Source organism: Vicia villosa, linkage group LG5 (genome assembly GCF_029867415.1).
Source record: "Vicia villosa cultivar HV-30 ecotype Madison, WI linkage group LG5, Vvil1.0, whole genome shotgun sequence".
NCBI classification, from domain to species: Eukaryota; Viridiplantae; Streptophyta; class Magnoliopsida; order Fabales; family Fabaceae; genus Vicia; species Vicia villosa.
Window position 1 is genome coordinate 144655703 of NC_081184.1, and position 5942 is coordinate 144661644.

Sequence of the window (5942 nt, forward strand, 5' to 3'; positions counted from 1 at the left end):
ATTTTTTTAAAATAAAAAAGAGATATTATTCTTGTAGATGAACCAACCTAATAAATCACTTTAGCACCGACTTTGAAACTCAATAAGATTTCAGCAGTAACATGTATTTTTTATCCATTTTTGTATGTAAAATTTATTAAAGTGTTTTGAAAAAGTTTTCAGGCATTCACTATACCCTGACCTTAAATATTATAGTTTGTTCTTATCATAAAAATCTTCACTAGCTAACGATGAATGAACAATCTTCTAAAATATATAAGTCACATATTCTAGTCCCTTTAACTATGCTCATTTCTCCACGCGAAAATTTCAACAACCCATGTTCAACTCTAGTGTAATAGGCTAGATCATCAAACATACTTATGGACAACAAATCTCACTTGAGCTCTAGAACATACCTTACAGTGTGAAGAAGAAACTCACTATCATCGAGTATTTTAAATTTGACTGCACCAACACCATAAACCTTGGAAGCCTTGTTGTCACCAAGAAGAACTACTCCACCTTTCTCTAACTTCAAAGTCTCAAAGGATACCTTACTCTCATAATTATCCTTATTTTAGCCAACTTTAATCTAATAGAATTATCTTTGCCCATCCTCTTGGAACAATCTCTCATGAAGTGGTCAGTTTTCTAACAAGTAAAGTATTTTACCTTTAACTTGTCAAACCTCTTGATTAATATATTCCTATATACTCAGTTTCTCCTCTTGTGACACTAAAGTCCTCCCCATTATCCACAATCTTCAAATATTTCACCTTTGACAATTCTTTGGATCTCACAGTTGTCTGGTCTTCATCCAAAGTAATATTATTCTCCCTACCATAAATTAAGGTATCCTTAAAGTGTTCAAATGATCTGAATAATGAGCTTTAGTAAAGTCTTGACCTCATCATCAATCTTTACCAATATTCTCAAAATTGTCAATAATCTTGTGAAATTCTCTCAAAATGTATCAAGATTTCTATCAATATGTCAAAAAGAATAATATATGTGTTAATAAATACATAATATGTGAGAAAATTAAACAAAATTCCATGGTTCAAATCTTGTTGAGACTAAAATTATATTTTGTTTATTAATTCTTTATCGTTTAATAATTGTATAAATTTAAAACAATTAAAAGTAAAAATAAAAAATATGTGGAATTTAAAATAATTTAAGATAAAAGTAAAATAAAACGTGTAATGCTATGTCAACTTAATATAGTAAATACATTTTTTAAAAAATAAAATATACCCAATCGGCGTGGCACATAGGTGTTTTTGCTTGGTCAAATTTTTAAAAGGTCTATAAGAACAAAATCTTCAAACGGAAAGGGTGTAATTTGAATTTTTTTTATACACAGGGGTAAATCAGAAGTCATCTATATGTTAGAGGTAAAAGTGCTACTAACCCAAATATTTATAATATTTTAACATTACTGAATGGACCCACGAATCAAAACGATCAAACCTAATACCCGTGAATCACTTAAGTCACCCATGGGTCAACCAAATTGTTAACCAGTAAACTCACTGACCATTGACCAACCGAGTTCGCAAATGTCTTTTTGGGATGATCCTTGGATGAATCCCACTCCTATTAAAATTACTTTTAATAGAGTTTTCCCGATCAATGAGCAAAAAGGAAGTAAGGTGGATAATATTGGTACATGGGAAAATGGGGTCATGGTCAAGAATTTTTATTGGAGAAGACGTCTCTTTGGCTATGAACAAGATTTGGTGGATGACCTTATACTTACATTTTAGAGAGTTACCATCTCGCTGAAGAGTGATTGTTAGTGTTGGTCTCTAGGGGAAAATAATGCCAATATTGTCGCCTCAGCCTATTACACAACCTTTTTTAGTCTCATTCTTAACTTTATACCTTTCCCTATAGTTTGAACTTTACTCTTCTTTCTAATTAGTGTAGTTGGTCTTCCTTGAAAGTGGTGGTCTTTTCTTGAAAACTATTCCAAGATAAGTGTGAGATTTTGGATCGAACTCTAGTCTCGACAAGGATATTTCCTTGGTTAAATAGAGATTAAGCATGTTTTCAAAGTTTGTTCACATGATGATGTTGAAGTCCTCCATGCTGTAGTCAAAGTACGCTCAAGCATGCAGTAGTCAAAATGCTAGGATTATTAGCATATCGAATTGGGTCTGTTTGTTTAACCTAATTGTTTAAGTTAGCTTAGTAGTCTATAAATAGACTAGTTCTCTTATTGAGTAAGTGAATAGTAAAACAGTTATAGCCAATCATGATTTTCTTCTTCTTCTTCTTCCCCTTTCTCTCTCTTTTGTGAAAACCTAATAGGGTTTCTTCTGTTTGTTCAAGAAACTCAATCATTCTTGTAGTTTTGGTTTGTTCTTGACGGTACTCCGTTACAACAAACTGGTGCGGTGAGCATGGAGAAGAAGACGTTGTCAACAAATAAAAGATTGAGAAATTCACCGGAGTGAATGATTTCAGCCTATGGCGCTTGAAGATGGAAACCCTTCTTGTTCAACAGGGTTTATTAAAAGCACTAAAAGGATCAGAGAAGATGGATGTGTTAGACGCTGGCCTTAGGATCTAGAGGGGGGTGAATAGATCTTACACAGTTTTGCAGAATTAATTGAACTTTAAGCGGAAGTGATTCTGAATGGACTCGCGTCTATTCCGAACCACTATTGAAACGATTATATATGTGTTAAAACCACTAACCACCATGAGATAAACGATAAGAGACTACACTATAGAATCAATACGTCGCTCTATTGAAAATCAATTAACTTCTTATATGATGAACGACGTTTGCAATGCAGTGATAGTGAAAGAAGCAAAAACACAAACACTTGGTGATAATGATCAAATTGATGGTGATTCAATGTGTGATGGATTGTGATGTTTATATGAGTTTTTAATTCACAATCTTAACACTCGAATCGTTGATCAATTTGCTATTATGACCAAATATGAACAGAACGTAAATGAAAAAGTAAAAGCGACAAGAACACGATATTTGTTTAGGCAGTTTGTCGATCGTCCTCGCTACGACTACGTCTGCCCCCAATTCCAAATTGAAATTGGGAAATCTTCCATTAATGTTGAAAGCAGTTTATACAAAGAAGAAAGCAAAGCGATAAACAATAAACCGAATTTGTCGATCCTTTGAATCTTCTTCCCCCTTAATCTTGAACCAGATCAAGGTGATCCAAAAGCTTCACTTGATCCCTTTTCTGCAGTGTCTTGAATTGCCTTGAACCCTTGTTCTTCAATCTTCACACTCAGATGGATCCTCGATGAAACCTCTTGATAAAAAACCCCAAGAAACACCTATCTTGGAGGACAAAACCCTCGGATTTTATTCACCAAAAACCCCACAAATCTTCACCCACTAGGAATCTTCAATTCCGTTCCATGGACGTTATCGAACTCGATCACTAACCCTCAACGCAAGAATGATTATGTGTAATTGTGTTGGAGATGACGAAGAACGAAGACGAGAAGCCTTTGTGTATCTTTCAGTCTTTGGTGTCGTTTGCAATAATTGAACCTTGGACAATATATATGAGAGCTTTTCAGTTGATGCAGAGAGAACCAAAAATTCTGGCATTTTTTTGATCAGATAGGTCGACCTAATTTAGGGCTGGGTCGACCTAACAGAGCTGCATATCCTTTGGAAGTCAGTTTTGATCAGATAGGTCGACCTAATTTAGGGCTGGGTCGACCTAACAGAGCTGCATATCTTTTGGATGTCATTTGTTCCCAGTTAGGTCGACCTGTCAAAGAAGTAGGTCGACCAGAATCCACTTCAGATGCGTTTTGGGGAATTTTTCTCAGATTAGGTCGACCTAGTTGTTGTGTAGGTCGACCTGACAGAATGATATGTAAATTTCTTCATTTTAGGTCGACCTGTGTTGGGAGTAGGTCGACCTAACTACTGATTTTCTGAGTTCCTCTTATTTTGCTTGTGTTGAGTCGACCTGTGTGCATAGTAGGTCGACCTGCTCTGTTATGAGAGACCAAGGCTTGCTTTTCTTTGAGTTCTTCTGCTTGTACCTTGTTGCTTGAATGCTTGTTGAGTTTGCCATGAATCAAAAACATCTTTGTGAGTGTGATCTTGTATTCACAGGATGTTGCCCTAACGGAGAAGGGGAAGACGACGATGATAGAGAAAGGTCACAACACCATCGTATTGAGCCTTGGTGATAAGGTTCTCCAAAAAGTTTTGAAGAGAAGACGACAACAAGTGTGTAGACGAAACTTGAATATTTGTACATGACCAAATTGTTGATTAATTGCCTCTACCTGAAGCAGGCTTTGTATTCATTCAAGATTAGTGAAGACAAATTCTAGAGTGAACAACTAGACATGTTCAATAAGCTGATTCTTGATCTAGAGAATATTGAGGTTACCATCAATGATGAAGATCATGTGTTGTTGTTGTTGCTGTGTGATTTACCAATATCTCATGCTTTCTTCAAATAAAACCTCTTGTATGGAAGGGAGTCACTGACCTTTGAAAAAGTTCAATAAACCTTGTACTCGAAAGATTTGAATGAAAGAAAGAATCAAATACCATCATATATTGGTGAAGGATTGTCCATAAAAGAAACGTTCTCGAAGAAGGATAATGAGTTTGAGAAAAAGAAGGGTAAAGGTCTACAAAAGTCTTATAGTGGTGTTGCTCATGCTATTAGGTGTAATCACTGTAAGAAGGAAGGTCACACCAGAAAAGTGTGTCCTGAAAGGTTGAAGAGTTATGACGAAAGCAACGACAATGGAAATGCAACCATTGTTTAAGATGATTATGAATCATCTGATGTTTTTGTGGTTTCTAGCGGAGATTCGAGCAAGGAATGGATTATGCATTCATGCTGCACTTGACACATGAATCAAAACAAAGATGCGTTTAAGGAATTATGTGATCAATCTTTCTCATATTTTTGGTTTGTTCTTGACGGCACTCTGTTACAACAATAAGATTCTAACTAGAGAGAATATGCATATCAGGCGGGTCATTCTAGATTTTGTTGGTATTTCTTACAGGTTATGTGTTAGGTCTTTAGAGTCGGTCTCCCACTTATTTGTCACTTGTAATGTGTCTACGAACCTGTGGTATAATATATTTCTGTGGTAGGGGAGGATAGTTGTCTTACCAGGGGATATTATATCTCTGTTTAAGATTTTTTTTCTTCCTTAGGGATTTTGGCTAGGATTAGAGAATGACATATCATGATTTGGCTTTCAATGGTGTGGGTCTTACGAGAAACCCATAATAAGTTCATTTTTATAGGATCACCAATTAATGAGGAGGCCATACCAAATAAGTGTATCTGGCTTGTCTGAAAATGATATTTCGATAGGTCGTCGGGGTGAACTTATTCTTCTCTAATTGGCTTATAGATCATATTTTAAGTTTGTGCCAATACCAGTTCAAGTGTGTCTTCTGGTTTTCTTGAGGGCGTGATTCAAATCTACGTTAACTTCACTTCATGAATCTTGTTTTTAACACCTCAATACCCAGAGATCCAAACTCCCCTAAGAACCTTACCATTGTCCTCTATTTTTCAAAATGTTATGAACAAACAAATAATAAAATTATTTATTTATTAACATAAATATTAACTTATTAAAAATAAAAGCTAAAAATAAATAAAAAATAGTAAAAACTATACAGAAAACAATAACCATTATCATTGCTCGTCATTAATTATAAATTTTATGGCCAATATCACTTGGATCTCTCCTTTAATCCATTATTTTTCTTAACACTACATTATTCAAATTACCTCATGATCCGATCATTTATCTAAATTTTAATGTCATGGTTGACTCAGTGCATTTTAATTTGAAATATTTCATCACAAAGATTTTGATTTGGCGGGGCATTAATATTTGGTTTATATTATCTTATCTTACAGCAACATATTAAAGGGTATACGAGCTGTCTGCAATGACAAAAACTTTCTTTT